Source organism: Rhagoletis pomonella, unplaced genomic scaffold, assembly GCF_013731165.1.
Source record: "Rhagoletis pomonella isolate Grant_MI unplaced genomic scaffold, Rhpom_1.0 Rhpom_scaffold_00001, whole genome shotgun sequence".
NCBI lineage: Eukaryota > Metazoa > Arthropoda > Insecta > Diptera > Tephritidae > Rhagoletis > Rhagoletis pomonella.
In genome coordinates this window covers 47,122,558-47,143,040 of record NW_023458555.1, presented here as the reverse complement: position 1 = coordinate 47,143,040, position 20,483 = coordinate 47,122,558, and the positions used below count along the sequence as shown (strand labels likewise).

The window sequence follows — 20,483 nt, the reverse complement described above, 5'->3', positions numbered from 1 at the left end:
ACCCGGTCTACCCGGGTCTACCCGGGTTATAAAATACCCGGGTACCCGGGCTACCCGGGTAATTCAATACCCGGGTAGGGCTTCACCCGCTACCCGGGTACCCGGGTAGCTCATTACCCGGGTGAAATCATCAGCCCTAGTTTGAACAGAAACGATGCGAATACTTGAATTTAAATTTGACATCGTAGGCAAAGCTTTACTTGGTAGCAAACGGTTTTTTTTTTATATCATCATTTTTATATGAGACGCTTACGATGAGCGAAGTTCTATTTGAAGTATGTGTCAAAACGACAAAACTTAAAAATTGATTGAAACGTGTAAGCAGCAGAGAGAAAAATTGTACTGTAAAACAAAAGTGCTAAATAAAATAAAATCGGGAGTTTCACTGAAATGAAAATCTCCTCTCTCAATTAAGTTTACACGGTAGAGCAACTCTAGGAAATATTCACTCTAGCTAGAGAGAAAATAGAGAAATCTCAACTTTTATCTATCACGTACTCTACAAGCTGTGTACACGGTAGACAATAGTTACCTCTCGCCTAGAGTTAGTTTTCTATTACTACGTTTATACGCATGCATAAGTCGCTTTAATTCATTTCGCCGCGATTCAAAACATATGTATAAACTGAATTTCAATTCGCTTTGAAAGAGCGAAGTGTTTTGGCTCACACTCCATTTCAAATCGGTAGTTTAATTCTCCAGACAGTTAGAAAGAGTGTATAAACACCGCTTTCACTCAAAGCGAATTGGAGATCAGCTTTTCCGCTCAAATTCCAAATAATCGCATCGGTATTTAAAAGCTGATTTATAATAATCGTTCTTTTTCTTTGCCACGATTTTATAATACCGAATAAAACTAGATTTTTATCACTTTCCATTATGTTTACTTATAAAATGTCAAATGAAAACAGCTTATTTTGTTTGCTTTTGAAGACGGTTACTTTGATGCCGATATAAAGCCGTAAGTATAAACACTAGAGCGAAATGTGTACGGTGTCAATGCGCTTTCAATTAAGTCGATTATTCTGTGCGTATAAACGTAGTATATTATATCGAATTGTTGTCAACGCTTGTTGTATGTATATATGTATTTATATCAAAGCCACGATGTAGAAAATATAGTTGGCGCCATCAGCGGAGCGCTGACCCTTCGTCGATTTGACAGCATTCACCTATTTTCTGACTTCATAAAATACATTTTCGCAATATGAACAAGAATTAGATTTTCAAATTGTACTTATTTGCCGAAAAATATTTTACCTAAAAGTAGACAAATGTACCTAAAAATTAAACATGGCAACCTCTCTCTTCGGTACTATGTGTACTTTTGGACTCGCATCGAACAACCTTTAATATTTAAAATTCCCTTGAAAGGAGTTTCTCCGAGCAGTTCCAGCCAAACTACTATATATATGTATGTATGTAGGTATTCACCAAGTTCAGCAAGGGGCCTGGCACTCTGACAAAACAGCAGATAACTCAAGCAACGAGTGTTGCCAGAGTGCCAGACCACCTGCTCAATTTGTGAATACCCCTTATGTTTTAACCAATAATTATGCCTCTTTGCAAAGGACGGAGTTTATTGGAAAAGACATTGAAATACCAATGAAATTAAGAGGATGATTCCCGGTACATTATTTGGCTAAGTTCAAAATGCACTTAAAATAGTGTGCTTGTATCGAATATACGATTTAAAGTCGTAGCCAGGGTTGCCACTTTGGTAAATTGTTACCAAAATTGGTAGAAAAAATTTGGGTTGGTAAAAAGGTAATTTTTTTCTCATTTTGGTAGATTTTTGTTGAACTTTTCGTTACCGATGTATTTTTCGTAGTTATCTTTATATTATAAATTTCTGTGCAGACTTTTATATACTTGCATACGTATAAATGTATATCGATATAAAGCGAACATATCGTGCTCCATTCAAAACTCATCGTACTGGAATCCCGAGGAGCTTTTGATTACCTAAATATTTTAAATGATTATTTAAATACATATAAAGAAAACATTTACAGGTATGTAATGAAGCACTGTAATTGTTCGCAAAAAAGTTAAATCGACGCCATTTTTTATCAATAAAATTGTTAAATAAAAAAAAACACAAAAGACTGGTGGCAAAAAATTAAAAAAAAAATCAACGGGAATCATATTGTGAGCTATACTCAAGTATTATTTGCTTCAAAACTCGGTATCTTAAATTGTTCTAAAAATTCAGAGTAGAAAGTTCGAAATTCGGACGAAAATTTTTTGAATTTTTCTAAATGTTGTATATAGTTTGAATCCTTAATTTTTATGGATTTAGTTAAAGCAGTTTAATTTAATTTAAAAAATTTGTACTTGAAAATCATTGCGAATAATAAAAAAATCACCAAGTGCTTTTTTGAGTCACTGTATTTGTCTATAATAACTCGAGTTGAAGTTTTTCAAATTATGAAGTTTCGTTGTTGCCTTTAGTTTCATCACTTCCGCTTTGAAGGAAACTGCGAATATGCCAATAATATAACTCAAATTCCGTATAATTAGTTAAATAACAAGTTCCTTAAAAACAATTTTAATTCCTATGGAAATAACTAAAAAAATTAAAGCCTATAATTTTAATTAAATTAAATAAAAAATAACAAAGCTATAGTTTTTATTAAAATAACTATAAAAAATTTATTGGTAAATATTTTCCAGATTTGGTCGATTTTTTTCAAGTGGATGGTAAATATATTTTTTCGTCAGTGGCAACCCTGGTCGTAGCCATTTCATAATTTAACAATCTGTAATGAAGTTCATTGTCAAGACTTTACTATACGTCTCCGTAGAGCAAAAAGTCTATTTAGCTTGCTAAATAGAGCGTAGAGTTGTCGTAGAATTTTCGATCTAGCTTCGTTGGACTGTGTACACGGTGAAAAAGTCTCGCTAAATAACTCTCACATAGACTTTGTGGGTGAGTCTCTCGTAGAGCTCTATTGAGTGTTTACACGTCTCTTTTGTCTAAATCTCGCGTTTTTTCTCTACCGTGTACACTTAGCTTTATAGCAAGGTAAACATCATCACCGTCTAAAAGTGGCAACGCATTTTCGGCGGCTGTGTAGCAGGTCACTCGATGTTTGACTTTATTTATCTTAGGGAGCCCGATGAGGTGCCAATTTGCTACTCTGTAATCACGCTTCCCTTCATAGGTAATGTAGTTTTATGTATGTCTTATGTAAATACCCCTTAATTTTTGACGAAAAGTGTATAGAGGCAAAAAAATATGTTTCCAAATATTCCTTTACTCAACGCTCAGAGCCATAAAATCTATCAAGCATGACAACCTTAGAGTAAGCAGACACTATAAGACCAAAGGAGGTTTGCAGGGGTACGCAGATAACACCTTTGTCAGCATGATAAATAGCCCTCTAAGGGTAATATAACACTGAGTTATTCAATAGTTAAAGATAAAAAGGACAAGGTAATTTTCACAAGACAATATAAGATCCCGCTTGGAATAATCGAAACTGGGTTAATCTGAACTCGCTCCCAAAAACTACAAAGGATAATTGTAACTTTTATGGAAGCGCAATGTTAAGGAGAGTTCGGATAAGATCAGCAACGAGCTATATGCATGCAATAAAATGCTAGGCTTTTCATTCAACTGAGCTGATGCAGTACTTGAACCAATATTAGTCTTATGACTGTCCTTTGCATAACGCAGTGCCAAGGAAAACTCCAACAGCCGATTAAGAACTGATACTGAAATTGCCGTCATTAGATTTAAAGTTAGAAAATTAAGCGGAAAATCAGCTGTTGGATTGACGGGTACAGGACACAGAGTATATGAACTTCGATATCTACAGTGTTGGTTCTTAAATGATGTACTAAGTAAGAACAGGAATCTGTTGTAAGTAGTTGCATATTAGGCGGCCAATTACATAAACTGTCTAACCACTGCAGAATATGTACAGTAAATCCCGCTTAAGTACCTCACGAAAAATGTCAGCATTTTGGGGTACTTAGGCGGGTTGGGTACTTAAAAGAACCCGCTTAAGTACGTCGATGCGGGTACATAAACGAACATAATTATTAATGTAGTTACATCTTTTTGTTAACTTACATGGATATGTAAATCCTTGAATAAATCATGAACATTTATTGACGTAGAAGTGTAATTTAAAACCAAGATTTTCCAATTAAAATACACTTCATTTCCTAACAAATACCATATAAACCTAGGCTTAAAATTTTATAGAACAGTTAAAGAAAAAAATCACCAAAATTTAAAATGTTTTTTCTCCGAAGTGTTTTTTGAGTATACAGTTTTATAACCCATTCAATATCAGTTCAATAATGTGCAAGTTTCAAGTGGCTAAAAATTACCGTTGATTTTTTATAATTTTTTTGCCAAAGGTGTGTAACGCTGCCACTGAATTTCAAAATAAGTAAATATTTTAAGGAATTTTAAAAGAGCACTTAACAGGGGAAAATTATAGGTAAAGTGATAAATGGGGTACGAAAAATTTAGGTACTTAGGCGGGTTGGGTAAATAATGGTAATAATAGTAAAGAGGTACTTCACAGAGGGATTTTCTTCAGATTACATTTAAAAATTCACATTGCCCAAAAATTTTGGTTACTTAAGCGGGTTACGGGGGGGGGAGTACTAAAGCGGGTTTCACTATATTACAGACAGATGATTTAGGGGCGAGGAAAGCCATGGAACTTGCCGTTACTGACATGAAAAGAGATTTAATTTTAATATTATAAGCAGCAGCATTAAAGTGGTGCTAGTCACGAATTGGTGCCTTTTGTTGTATTGGGCTCCTGGTTATAACTGGTTTACTGGAAGGACACTACCAGCCTTCGGCTGACGCATTCAAGAAACGAAACACTGGTAGCAGCGAATACAGCAAATTCAAGCGGTCAGGAGCTAAAGAATTTTGTAACGCTTCATTTGCTTATGTTCGGAGCTCTCAAGAACCCGACTTAAATACTTCGGAGCTAGGAAGTTTAGAAAACTGTAGGATTACGCCAAACTGCTACCCCAGGCAGTGCTTACATTCGCTAAAAGCGCTAGAATTCTAAATGATATCTGCTACAAGTCTACTTAAAGTCTGTTATTCTGTTATTGTGTCTGTTATTGTGTCTGTTATCCTGTCAGCCAGGTTATTCTGACCTAGGCGAAAATATCTAATAAGTCAGTCTAATGCATTCACATATCGACATATATACGTTGATAGATGTGTGTTCATGTATCGGTCATAAGCATACCTACAAAACATATGTATGTACATAAGTATATGAATATTTATAAGAATCTACTAGCCCACTTATGCACATAAATATGTATATATAAACATATTAGGGTGCATCAGTTTCCATAAAAAGTACTGGTTTTCCATCGGAATAATCAAATTCATTTTATTTTAAGACGTTCGCTAAAATATTTTGGAAACAAAAAATTAAGATTTACGTGAACTGGAGCTATTTTAATATTCCTCAAAAATTGCAGTTTTTAATAGATACAAGTTATTTTAAATAAGTTTTTTACAAAAAAATTAGTTTTAAAAGATATATTTTTTTAAAATATTACCTCAGACTATCAAAGAGTTCAAGCTTAAAAGTTCTGCATACAAATGTTTAAAAATTTTATCAACGAAATCAAAATAATTAGATTTTCGGAGGTATTTTCAAATAAATCTAGCTCACGAAATATTTGGCGGAAGCCTTAATATATGATTCCAATGGAAAAAACCCACACCATTTTTTTGGTGATGCAACCTAATGTGCATAATATGTATATCTACATATGTTTATGGGTTGCCAATATTTTTTGTAAAGTTGATGTGCGCTTCATAACTCTTGTCATGTGTAGGTACAAACACACGCGCATATATATGTATGTATATCCTACAGATTCGCATTGCTCTACTCCAAAACATACGTTCGACCCTTCTCTCCACTGCCATCTTGCCACGCTATCGCTCTCCATAAAAGCCGCGGTGTTCTAGTATCCCAAATCATCTGGAATGGAATGCCGACTGCTTGTCTGTCTGCCTGTCTGTGTCTGTCTGTCAGTGTGTGTGTGTGTGTGTGCCGGAGGGAGAGGGGGGCGAACACGCAACAGATTTGCTGCCTCTCATAACCACCAGCCAATCATCCTTCCTGCCGCTTCACTGCCCACTCGCTAAAATGCCACAGTCCTCCTGCTGCTGCTGCCGTTGCCAGTATTCTTGTTGCTTTTCTGTGCTGCTGCTGCTGCCTTCCAACGATGCCACTGTGTCAGTCTGTTAATGGGTTTTTAGTGTTTTAGTGTAGGCTTTAGTTTATGTATATGTCTAAGTACATATGTATGTATGCCATCATCATCTTTGCCATCATCGTTTGCGCGCCCACCACTCGTGCTGTTGTTGTTGTTGTTTGTGCTCTCGTCATCGTTTGCTTTTTGGCAACTTAGTAAATTAACGTCAGCACAAAGAAGCCGTAATAGCAATGATAGTAGCAGCACTTGCAGCAACAATCAGAACAATCACAAAAACAACAACAACCACCCGTCTTAAGCAACAACAACGAATGTAATAACTAACATGCTGCACGCAACACTGCCATCAACGGCAGCATTATTGGACTAACGCCTCCCGCCTCTCTACCGTTAGCTCCTGGTGCGCACTATCTGCCCGGTCACCGCGTCCAGTCAGCTGTCAATAGCAACGTTTACACCCCCACACACACACACATACACACATAGCGGCCACAATTAACGCAAAATAATCGCCTCAGCTTTGCTGGTGGTCGGTGGGTGTGTCGTCCTTTGCTTCGCCTTTTCTGCTATTGTTTGTTGCTTGCCGTTTGCCTTGCTCCTTTTGATTTCACATTTGCTGCACTGCTGTAGCAAACCGCGTAGAGGCGTTAATTACGCGGCTTTAGCGTTGATCTCCCTCATTCATTCATGCATTTATCTTTAGCATTATTATTTCACTTAAAGCCAGTTGTGCAGCTTCGTTGCCTCGTCGATTGGGGAAAAAAGTTATAGTTAATATTCACTTATATGCTTTCGCGCATTAATGGAGGCCACAATCATCATTTTTTATGCTCTACTTGAACCGCGTTTTTTTTGAATAATATTTATACTTCACTTGTACGAGTATGTGAGGACAGGCGGGCCCAGCAGCTCTGGTTAGCTATGGAGAAAGTGGATTCTGCTTAAGTAGCAGCTCTTAAGTATGAAACTATCCTTTTTCCGTCGGCAGCACGTTTAATCATTTTTTACGCCTTCTTATGCGATACGAGTAATCATATTTCGAAGTCTTCTCCTTTTAAAAGGTCTCTAATGTAAGAATTAAGATTTTTTGACTTAGTTCTTTCGTGAGAAGTCAAGGGCTTCCTGCTGAACAGGTTCGTGTCTTGCGAAGGTCAACAAATTTTCAAAGAAAATGTTCTGACATTTTATTGCAAACATTTTATTTTTCTGAAGGGATATCAGAAGGACAATAAAGGGGATATCATGAAATTAAATTCCCTGTGAATGTGCGAAACTCCTTCACAACAGGGTTGTTAGAAGTGTCCTTGGCACGCTTACCTCTAAGATTGTGTCTGTTCTCCATCATCACCCGTTTGATTTTCAATGACCGCTATTATGTATGCTGTGCCAAGCCCACAAAAGGGTTTCGCACTATGTTTTATGTATTAAGCGATCCACTAGTAATACCAAATTTTTTGCTCCGAGAGTTTGACACTGAAGGAAACATACAATAGTTCAGACCTAGTAAGGCGGAAAATAATGCAAATGCATTTGTTTGTTTAGTATCACGGATCTGTGATCTGACAACTTTTTGTGGATTCCGCATAATCTTCTATGAAGTGTCCTTTGTAATCGCGGGACTGATCCCAGTGGACATTTTCGCGCAAAAGAAGAAAATAATTTATACTGTCCGTGACGAACGATGGTCTTATGTAAAATATAGGAGAAAGGCGTCATTCTGACGACCCAAAAGCTCAACGTTGAACAATGACTGAATAGGACTCATGTAGGTTATAGTTTTCATTTAACCCAGTTCCTCTCGGGCCAGTCTCAGTGGTCAGTATCGTGGGTGTCGCAATATGTTTTGGCACAGCGACTCCCCGTACTTTTGAGGTGCACAGGAGTATATAATGAATTTATGTGAGTATTTTTTTTTAATATTGAAATTTTCACAAATGTTATTTTAAGGACCACCCTAATTTAAATACACAATTAAAATTTTTTATTTTCAGTGAAAATATTTTTAGCGAATATTGAGTCCAATAAATACAATTTCCCTCGAAGGACTTCCTAGGGTTGCCGAAACAACGAAACTGTTGAGAGGCTGGTTATATTGCCTTCGTAGCTCCTAAGTGGATGCTTAACAAATTTTTACACATAATTTATTTCCCTTTTTTCAGTTTTAAAAATATGCTCGCTGGTTTTTGTTTGCATATTTAATTGATGCTTTCAATATGATAATATTTGCGCAGTAGCAATTGCAGGCAATAATGTTAATTGCGTAGGCAGCTTGTGCATCAGTTGCACAAATGTACGCATTCATACCCAGCAAGACGAGGCTGACTAAAACTATGAAAATCGGGGAAGAAAATGTATTATTTGCTAACACATTCTCAAAAGTGTTTGTTAAATCATGAGAGTGAGAGGGATAGGAAATCACATGTATTGACGAGAGTAACAGAAGATGGTAATTTTTTACCTGTTATCCTAATAAAAACTACTACATCAATCTATTAACGAATAACACCACATTCTGTCAGAAGTGTCCGTCTTAAGCCAGATCAATTATCTATTACTGTTCTTGCTGGGTGCGAACACCTGCTACAATATAAGTATGTATGTACAAACGTGCGTGCTATGTAATTATTCCCGTCTATTTGTGTGCGAATGCTTTTTGTTTTTTGAGTTCTTTCTTTCTTTTTTTTGTTACATTATGAATAAATGCAACCAATTGGCCGCGAATAATGAAGTAACCGCTTTTGTTGGTTAAACGCAACCACAAATAAAAGCCACACTCAACCAAGCGTTTCCAACCGCACTCGCAACCACATTTCCCGCATAATAAATCGCAATATAATTGTACATTTTAATTACATGAAAATCCTTCAAGCAGTCAATTATTTGTTTGTTTGTATGTATATTAATATATTTGCACTTATGTATGTGCACATAAGAGCACCCACGCACCCACGCACCCATAAGAATGTGCAATAACGTCTGCTCATATGTAAATATAAACACATACTTATGTATAGATGCAGGGGCGTACCCTAGAATATATTTGTTGGGGAGGTTCGGATTTATACTTCTAAAGATATATCACCAGAAAATACTGAAAATTCACTTCAGATAATATGCTCTTCAAAATACATTTATGCCAGTTTTATGTATGTACACTATGTAATAAATAAATAAACTTTTTCATAAATTGCACTTTATTTACATAAAAGTAACAAAGAACTCAAACATTTTTAATCGACTTCAAAAAAGGGGAAGGAAGGTGGTACCTCACGGGTCGTCTCGTAATTTGGTTTAGATCTGATCATTGGATCATGAAAATATTTACGGTACTTCTGAATTTGTATATGAGAATTGAAGACAGTTGCATTGTTTTATATACGAGTTTATATACGAGCTTTAATGTTCATTTTCCTCGACTTCTGCTTTTTGATTTTCGATGGGGAGTTTGATTTTTCACGATTGCCAATTTTTTTTTAATATTTCGAATATCGAAAAAAATAACTGAATTTGTATTTTTATTAAGTAGCTCATTTTGGTGGAACGAATTCGAAGTTGGCAAAATAAATCTTCGAATCCGTGTTAAGTACATATTAATGGTAAACTCTTCTAGGCTATAAAGTGTGAAAAGCAAAAGTTATTGTTAAACTTTTACGAGCTCTCAAGAAAAACGAAAAATTCATATAAAATGACGCACAAGAAATGGAAAATAAATTTTTTTCTTCAAACACTTCTTAAATCAGTTTGGAGCTCTCACAAAAAAAAATGCTCGTCTATTTATTTCTTCAAGAAGATATTAAAAACTATTTCTTGTGGGTTTTCTTGAGAGCTAGATTCTAAGCTTTTAGATACAGTTTGTATTTGAGGTTATTAGCTTTAGGGGGGGGAGCTGGGTTTGAACCCCAAAATCTACCCCTTGTGTGCGCTTATGTATATATGTATGTATGCATGCATCTTACTTTTTGCCAACTAGTCTTTACCACTTGCCTCACTTGAGCGCCCACTATTGTCTAGCTGATTGTTTACCCTTCGCTCGTCCACACTCTCTGTCCTACATTCATGTACATATTTATGCCTGCTTCTTAACGCAGTCAGTGGCTGGCGCGTCTGCCAATTTTTGCTTGTCTAACAATTATCCAGCATTTATTTAATTACAATAATTTCCCATTCTCACTACATTGTTTGTTAAGCCCGCCCCCTTCCCTACACACACACACACAAATCCAACCATATCGAATCACTTTGCGCTTTTACACTTTTTTCCCCCGACTTTGTATAATTTTTTTAAGTTTACATTGCCTCGCTAATTCTGCGAATATCTTCTCTACTTTTCACATTTAAATTAATTATTACTTTGTTGCTTTTCGACATCAATTTGTAGAATCTTTAGTTTACAGTTTCCGCATTTTCGCTTGTACATATTTTCTTGCCGCTTTAATATTGTTGGCATTTGGCGAATTCTTTTAAGCGACCCCGCCCTTTCGGCGTCATGTTCCACGCTTGTAAGTACATCCATAAACTTCTGAAGCTTTTGCGGCTCATTGGGCCAACTTGTAAGCTATGCCTAAACTTTTGCATTTGCTTTTTGGTTTGCCATTAAGTTTTATTGCCATTTTTATGCGGTAATAATTGTGACATTACTTTATTTACTTAATTAGTTGACAGTAATTAACGCGCGACGCGAGCATTGCTCATTTGGCTGCCAACAGACAAGCTGCCATTTATCTATTTTGTGCGCAATGCTTTTTTTCTTTCTGACTGGGCGTACAGTGGTTTGGGAGCGTGCAAAATATTCTCTTTCTTAGGAAATAGTTTACGAAATGACAGATTTATTTTTGATATGAAAAATTTTTGATGACAGTCACTGCAGATCTTTCGCATCACGCAGGGTATCTTAACCTAATTACCCAGTATGCTTTATAAACTTATACTCCTTTAATGAATGCTAAAGTTAACTTGGTAACCAGTTGCGTACTTTAAAAGCTTCAATGGTGCAGAAGTTGAATTGGCCAAGGCCAAATTCGTAGAGCATGTACCGCGATTTGCTTACACCCTAAACATGAAATCTAGATTCTGTCTCAGAGTGCAAACCAATCCGACGGCTGTAGTCGATTTTGGTAGGTTAGAAAACTATTATATACACATAAACATATAACTAACAAGTAAAAAAGTAAAAGCTCGCAGGTATCAAATACCGTCGTTTCAGCTTTCTCTAAACTATGCATAATAAGCAATGAAAATTCCAACGATTGGTTTCGCGTGTTATTCTATTCGTTACAATACATTTAAAATCAATTGAATTTAAAACTAAAAAGATGAGAGTGAAATTATAGTTTAAAAAACTACACACTCGTTTTTATTACAATCTGAACTAAAAAGTTAAAAATAATTTAAGGAAATGTAGATTTCGTTTAAGAGGAGTAGGAAGTTCCCTACCTTGATTTAATTCAACTTTTAAAACCAACCTAAAACGTGAGGTGATTGATATCAATTATTTTGAGCTTTTAATTTTCAGTTTAGAAATATTGTCAATAGCAGGTCTATAAAATCTAAGAACCACCTCACGCTTTGTTTTCCGGTTGAACTAATTTTTATGTCAATTATTTTAATCGTATTTTAAGTTGGTTTTAAAATTAAATTAATTCAAGTTAGGGAACTTTCTATTCCTCTTAAACGAAATCTGTATTTCTATAAATTATTTTCAACTTTTTAGTTTACATTGTAATAAAAGGCGGCTTTAAGTTTTTTAAACTATTATTTTATTATAATTTAATTGGTATGGGTGCAACGAAAGCTTAAGCTTTTGCGAAACATACTGAGACACCAGAGGCTGCTTTTTCTCAAATCCCCGCTGAGGAAGATCGCGGCTGGCTGTAGTGGGAACAGGTACAGTTTCGCTACCGAAAGGAGTTTCTAAAAACCCAGAGGTCTTAATTAAAAGTTTTTATCAGATTTTGAAATAAGAATGCTATGATGAAGGTATAACGTACCAATTTTTCGAAAATACCATTAAAATTCTCTTCCTTCGAAGGACACGATTCTCGTATGACTTTTAAATTTAGGACTTCATTAGCTAATTATTTTGATTAAAAACCATAAGCAAAAATTATCTTTGGGGTTTTGGAGTAGAAAAAATAGGTCTTAATTGCGTTTTATTTATTTTTAGTAATTCACAAGAAAATAAAATGGTTCTTGATTTTTCACAATTTTTTTGAGTTTTTCTTATGAATTTCGGGAATGTCTCAGAAATTTTGGGTTAGTTTTCGATATCTTGTGGGGGTTTTCAGAACTTTCCGATATTTTCTCGGGACGTTTCAGGAACTTGGGAAATATTTTTAGTTATTCTTCAGGCTTTTCGGAATTTAGTTTTTTGTATCTAATGGCGTTTTCTTTTCTCGAAAAAAAATGTCACCTTCTTATATGGCAACATTATCAGAGTGCAACAGTTTAAGGAAAGAGCACGCAATATGCATGTGAAGATGCTGAGAAAAGTACACGAAAACTTTACAGCCCTGGCGCAGGGCAGAATAAATGCAACATTATTTTTGTAGAAAAGAAAACGCTATAAGTAATAAAAGTCAATAATTAAAAATTTTTTTTTCTTTTTCCTATAATATGCAAGGTCGATTTTATCTCTGGTGAAAATTGTTGTTTAAGATCTCTACAAATAATAAATTCATTTTGCTTAGTTAAACATAAGTAGCTTTAAAATTTTTAACCTCGCCCCATTTTGAATTGCTCCACTGTGATTCCCCACAAAAAGCATCAGCTCTTTTTGCCTGGAAGTAAACATCAACCCCAACTATTCTACGCCAGAGGGTTCAGAATTGGTAACGGTATCGAAGCATTTAGTTCGAGCATGAATTTATAATTGCATACATTTATTGACATACCTATATAGTATGTATCTATATACATACTTATATAATTTGGAATTTAATTTCGCTGTCGCTTAATCACTTTCCAGTGAAAACACAAAAGCGTGGTTAAGTGAAATGTGAAAAAATGGCAATGATTATTGAATGAAATACATACGATTAATTTGTGGCTGTATACGTGTCATTTTGTAAATGATTTATTTGATTACAATCGTTGCAGCCGAATTTTAATATACGTCCATATATTTCAAATACGTATATATGTGCACCTTGTAGGAAAACGAAACCCATGTTTTAACTAAGGAGATTTATTGCTTTTAATCGCTTGAAAATAGAAGAGCTAAGCAAACCAAAAAAAGCATTCAAGCAACGAAAAGTGATTGTAATTTGTCTCATCAGTTTCCTTTAAATGGGGTACAGATTTAGTATGACTTCCTGACACCATCTTCAGGAGTACTGTTTTGAACTTTAAGCAGAAAACCTGACTCGCTTTCTCTTTTCACTGCCATGCACCCGGGAGAGGCCAGAAGTGAATATTTTGGGTACGGTTCAAATCGTTTGGGGGCCAGCTAAAGTGAGCAGGCGTACAACCTCGGGTGCGCTGGGTTTGAGTCCCGCTACGTTAAAACTCATGCCCAATGAAAACGAAAAACATGCCACGGATGAGACCCCCTTCTTTTGATGACGACCACGGCAAAGGTATAAAGGAGTTGGATTTGAGGGTATGCACCTAGAATATCCGGACACCTAATGGGGAAGGTGCCCCTGCCCGGCTGGTTGATGTCCTCGGGAAGACAAAGGCTGGCATCACAGCCATCCAAGAAATGCGATGGACAGGGCAAGGCAAGGTATGCGTGAAGCCTTGCGACGCCCATGCACAGTTAAAAAAAAACCCGAACTCATGTCAAATTACACCGTGCGACAGTAAATTTTACATATAAAAAATTGACAATATTCGCGAAACTCTGGGTAAAGTATAGTAAAACTGAGTACTTAGTTTTTATCTCTGATGTAAGGATTTTTTTTAACGGGCTTTGAAATTTAAAAAAATATGATTAGTTCAAAAAATTCAGTGCAATGTCGGATAAGGGAAAAAATTCTGTAGAATAATAGCAGAATAAATTTTTTAGCGCATAAGGGCGAGTGGGTATAGAAAATGTCCTTTACAAATTTTGTCCTTAAATATCCTTGAAAATTTGCAATATTTTTTTTTTTAATTACTGTTTGAGGAGTAAGGTACGCACGACCTTATCATCGAATTTTGTCCTGCAAACTTTATTAACTTAAAAAGAAAAATTTAATTTAATTTAAAAATTTATTAAAAGCGCATTTTGAATACCTATTCGTCCTATGTTTTCGTGTATGTAAACAAAAAAAACTTTATTGTTTTAAAATTCTACAGAATTATTTCTCTCTGTTATTCTACATTGCACTGATTTTTTTAAGTAATCCACCCTGACTTGCAGCAAGGGCACTGGTTCTAGGGGCCCCAAACATTACTAAAGTTTTCTGAGTGACGAAACACAGGCAGGATAAATCCTATTGTGTGGTCGGTATAACCGGAACATCTAGAAAAGAGGCCCCTGTCAACGGACATTAAAACTTCGGAAACTTGAGAGGACTTTGTTGCATGCAGTGATGTCCAAATCCTCTGGAGAACGATGTAAATAAAAGAAGGAAAACTGTGGTATAATGCCTCTTAACCTCGACGAAGAGTGGTGGTATTGCCTCTGCCTTCGGGTGATAAAGCGGCTTCAGCAGACCCGACATCTGGCACCACGGTGTTCTTGGCCAAAATCAAAGTACGCTTGTCCCTGTTTTTTTTTTCAAATGGAAAACTGCTAGGATTTATTAAAAATTTTCCTTCCAGGCTATCAACTTACACGCACATTATCATCTGCATACATATGTAAGTACAACAGTATTCGCATCTACAGTTGTGCATTTATTAGCGCTTGAATACGGTTGGAGCGCCTGAAAGCTACTTAAATATTTTGTGAGGTTTTACAATACATTTTAATCCATAAATAAATAATAAGTATACCTAAATTACTAGGTTAAAGAGGTTAGTTTGCATAGAAAATTAGATACATTTATTAAATATGTATATGATTTATGTAAGCAGGCATATACTATATAAGTATGTATGTATATCTAAATGTGCATACAAATGCAACCACGGCAATTATGTTCGAAATGCGATAAGCTACTTAGACACGATTTTAAATTGCCCAATAATTTGCATATAAATATAAATCATATTGCATTACGTGCAGCGTTTACACATACATACGTGGTTGTTTGTGAGAACATTTATTTAATAATGTAGTAGTAGTATGGACATATGTATATGTGCGTGCACATATCCCCTCATATGTAGATATACATTCCATAAATTCATCTTAAAATCGCCTTTTCGCTTTAGCTTATTTATGTATAAGTACCCAGTGCGGAAAGGGCAGTTTAAAAATCGATGCTCAATCAATTTTCTATCCTCCAAAACTGGTTGAAGATCTACAGAATCTTTCTGAATTAATGTGCTGAAAAATGCCTTCCATTTGATATCCATATTCAGTTTTGTAGAATAGAAAATAAGTGGAAACCTTACACTTATATCCTCAGGGACATACTATTTCAGCAAAGTATTGTTGAAGAACTTTATTTTGCTACCTATTAATTGTAATATTTTATCTTCATTTTCTAAACAAAAAATTAAATAAATAGACGATGAAAAATAGGTGGCAACCCTATTCAAAAATATTTTTAGATTGGGGATTTTTAAAAAACTTTCCATTTGATACCCATACTATCATATTTTATTTAATTTGCAACTAATTACGAATAGGTGGCCACCTTATAAGAAGTTTATCGGTGATACGAAATTTCAGCAGCATCGTAAGAGCCGTTACCGAGAAACCTATGGATATATATGTTACCGGCCAAACCCGATCTTAGGACAAACTAGTTTTGATTAGGCTAAACTAGACCAGGCGTCGCAGTATTCTTGAGCAGAAATCTTTTCTACATAAGCGGCCTTCAGCCGCGCTTCAAAAAAATAACTCTCATGCGTCCAACTTGAATTCGTATTAGACGGATGAGATTGGATCTAGATGGAACTAGTTTCGACCGGGAAAAGATAGTTTGACCTAAGGTCGGGTTTGGCCGGTAATATATATATGCATATGTATATATATTTGTATACAAGAATTGCTCATTTAACGTAATAAGATAAATTAAAATTTCTGAGATAATTGGTTGAGCTATGCCGTACCGGGTATGTACTTATGTGAGTGGATTTATATTTTTGTAGTCGTATTTTACTAGCACCGAGCAGCTGTTTATTTAGCGCTCAATGGTCGTTGATTACGCATATAAATAAATGTGTACATATCTCTCAAACGAAGTGGCCATTATCGCATTGCAAATACAACTAATTAATTAGCTACTGCAAAAAGCTCCTACAGGCGTCAACACTAATTGAATGCATCCACAAATGCTTCTCCGATATAAGTACCCTGCAGGAAAAAAAAAACCAATTGATTAAATAAACCACTTATAGTTAGTTTTTTTTTGCGATATTTCGATGAATAACTAACTTGTAAGTAATTAGCTATGACAAAACAAATTTTAAATGAGTTATAAAGTCATGCAGACGTTATCGCGAGTTTTTTGTCTTTACAAGTTTCTATTTAAATATCCTCATTCAAAAATTAATTTCAAGACACTATTTTTGTGCACTTCGCATATTCTTTTTCGTATTCATAAAGGTCGTTCGTAAAATAAAGGCCGAAATTTTATATTATCATTTTGATGTTATGTCTGATCAAATTCAAATATGAGACCACCTACAAAAGAACATGTAAACAAATAAGTAAATATGTACTGTTATATAAAATAAGTAAATAAATAAAAATATAAAAAATTGAAAAAATCCTTTTTTTTTTATTGATAGTTTATGTTCAAAAGTAGTTAGCTACAAGTTAGTTGACATCTAATGGAGTTGAAACCAGGAATCACTATTATGCGGCCATCGCCCTTCAAAAGTAGTTAGTTACGGCCACAGGAAATAGTTAGTAAATAGTTACCACTAGTCGACTGCGAGTTAGTTAATAGTGAGCTACAGACTAGTCCTATTTCCTGCAGGGTAAATATGCATGCTTTCATGTATGCATGTGTATGCGTACGTTTGCGAGCTTAACCAAGTAAACACTTGCATATGCACTTTACCTTTGCCTTAAGGCAGCACCATTTCCTACGGCCATTCAATAATAACAAAACAATTAGCAGACGTCGCCGCTCGCCGACGATCTCACTTTGCTTACTGAAATTGGCAATTATAAATGAGCATTCCATAGAAGACTGGAGGCTGAAAAAATTAAGGGCATTTAAAGTTAATTAAAGCATACATGTTGACATACATACATATGTACATACATATAATTAAAACAGTATTGTGGGAAAATTTTCAATAAAGTAATTTAATTATTCCTCCTTATTTTATTGAAGCGCATACAAACACTAAACTCAACTCACTTTGTTTAGTTTATTAATTTTGTTAAATTATATTTTTGCACGGAGAAAGAGGTTGTTATCAAAATTCAAAACAACCACGAAATTCTTTCACGATTGTACTTTAGGACAAATTAGAAGCTATTTCGTGCCAGAATCATTATCATCATCATCTACGGAGCCCTTTTTGAAAAGTTTGAATCTCTCTTAAGAATTGCTTGAAAAATTTTTATACATATAGAGCCAAGTGTGTATGTAAATATATATTTAATATACTGCTTACAAAAAAAAATACAAAAATTGCACCGAAATAGGATCAGAAGTTGGTTAAATATATTGGAAAGTACACATGACCAATTCCATAAAGATTGAAAAGACATGAAGATGAAAATCGTATACAAAATTTTAACTTTCTACAAAGTTGCAAACAGTGTTGCCGTTTTAGCCCTTTGGTGGCTAGATTAAGAACCACATACTTGTTTTGGCCACATACATTTAAAATTGCCCCTAGCCCTTTTTTAGCCCTTTGGAGAGTTTACTTATACTAGGCATGAAAAAGTTGTATATGCTTAATTTGATCAAATTTTTTTCATTTATGTAAGAGACGAATTTTTAAACTGAGAAAGACTGATATATATACATATCTATATGTATTGTATGTTCCTTACGTTTTTATACATACATACTGTAAAAGTGTTAAGGCTGTTAACTTATCTATTAACGATTTAACTATAGTTTAAAATAGATAAGTTTACGACCCTTAATATGATTAATTTGTTAAATGACCCATCAAGTCGATTAGCCGTGTATGTTCTTGTGGTGTAATTGTACCAGCATACTGCTGTCGTTAGTGGTGAAATTAGCTAAATTTTCTAAGTAAAAAGTATTTTGGCGGAAATTTCTTGCACTATATGAGTCAAAGCCGTGTTTGTGGAAGATTAAACGCACGATATTACAGTTGTGAATTAAAAAAAAAATGTTTAACAAAATGGTAGAAAAATTAGAAAATTTCGGCTCTAATCATTTCGATTTTTCCTCGGCCTCGTTTGTAAAGAAATACAATCACTTGATGGAGCCAGCACCTGGTGTCGTATATTTCCCCTTATATACAAACGGTTTTTGGTTGGATAAAATATTTGCTTTTTTCCAGAGTTCATTGTTTTTCTATACCATTACTTATTGAAAAAATTTGCGTGTATACTTACATATGTATATGTAAGTAAAAAATTTTAGCTACCATTTTTAGCCACAACGTCTTTTTTTAGCAATTTTTTTAAAGGAATCTGGCTACCACTAAAAATGATTCGCGGCAACACTGGTTGCAAATGGCATTTCTATTTTCCACTTACAGGTGGGGTTTTAATCTTCAACGATTGTCATATATTTTTTCATGGGTACATTTTAACAAATTTAACGAACTTTTGACTCTGTTTCGATGTCCCGGGTGCATGTTCTGACAAAATATTTTTTTTTATTTTATCTTTTATTTCAACATAGATTGATTAAAAGAAATATACTGATATAAATAAAAAATATTTTACACAAACAGGGTTGAAATTTTGTTTGTAGGTCAAATATTAGTGGCATTGTGCTACTATGATAGCACGGCCTAGTAATCATAATCAACTTATGTACAGTAGTCGCATACAATTTTGACAAGTTTTAAATTTATTTTTTTGTTTTTATTTAATTTTGGTTAGTTTTTTATAGTTAATTCTTTACCAACATCCGTATAAATACAAGTGTAAAAGCAGTGTCACACGATTGGGAATTTGCCGAAATTTGGTGCAAAATGTATCCCAATTGTGTGAATACCCAAATATTTTTCTTTATCCCAATTAAGAAAAATAATTTGTTGAAATTTTTCAATACAAGGCTGCTGTATTGTACCAGGCTTTTGAGTACAAAAAAAATCCCAATTTTTTTTTTATTTTATACCAATAGCCCAATATAAAAATGTACAAATCTGTACAAAAAAAAATCAACAAATTTTCGTAAAAACTTCGAGATTTTAATTAGATTCTGAGTATGCAGTTTTGTAGGCCATTGAATTCTAGTAGAACAAAGTACAAGTTTCAAATGACTAAAAATTACGGTTAATTTATTGGAAATTTTAACACTTGATAAGTTTAGCGGTTTAGTAATGCGGTCATCATTGTTAACCAAATTTTTACTAAACTATCCACAAAGCTTTAGTCAATAATTTGGAAAATAAAGGAGATATCCGAAAACTGATGATACCAATCCACAGCTCTTTTCTCAAAATATGTATAGCTGCTTTTACAATTAAATATTTTTCTTTATCCCAATCAAAACAATTTCTTCAAATTTTTCAATAGAAGTTTTTTGTATTGTACCAATCGTGTGACTACAAAAAGAAAATATCTTCCAATTTTTTTTATATTGTACCAATAACCCAATATGTAAAAATCTGTACAAATGTACCAATCGTGTGATACTGTGTGAAGACCCCAAATCATAGGCCTTTAGGACCTCCACAAATTATTCAACGAATTTATTATTTACATATGCACATACATTAGGCTGGGTGAATTTTTTATGGGGGAAAATTAAAGGCATTTGATCGTACTGTAATAGTAATATTCTGCTGTTAAAGCCAATAATAGATGCCCACGAAAGATTTATTTAAAAAATATCTTTAGCCCGCGCAAATGATTCAAAGTTTATGAATTTGAAAAATTTAACTTTGGCTGGTAATATCTAGTGAATACTTTAATTGTTATAAACTAGACGATATACCAAGTAAAAGGAGCATTTTTTCTTGAGAACTGATTTAAGAAATTTGTTTTTAATTTCTTGTGCGTCATTTTATATGAATTTTTCGGTTTTCTTGAGAGCTGGAAACATCCCTTA

General features: G+C 34.4%; 1 protein-coding gene across 3 annotated transcripts in view; it reads left to right on the top strand.

The window, feature by feature from the left end:
• Window positions 1-20,483, top strand: part of LOC118745146 (fatty acyl-CoA reductase wat) — a gene marked incomplete at its 3' end in the record, with an annotated part of 160,569 nt that overhangs the window by 112,893 nt on the left and 27,193 nt on the right.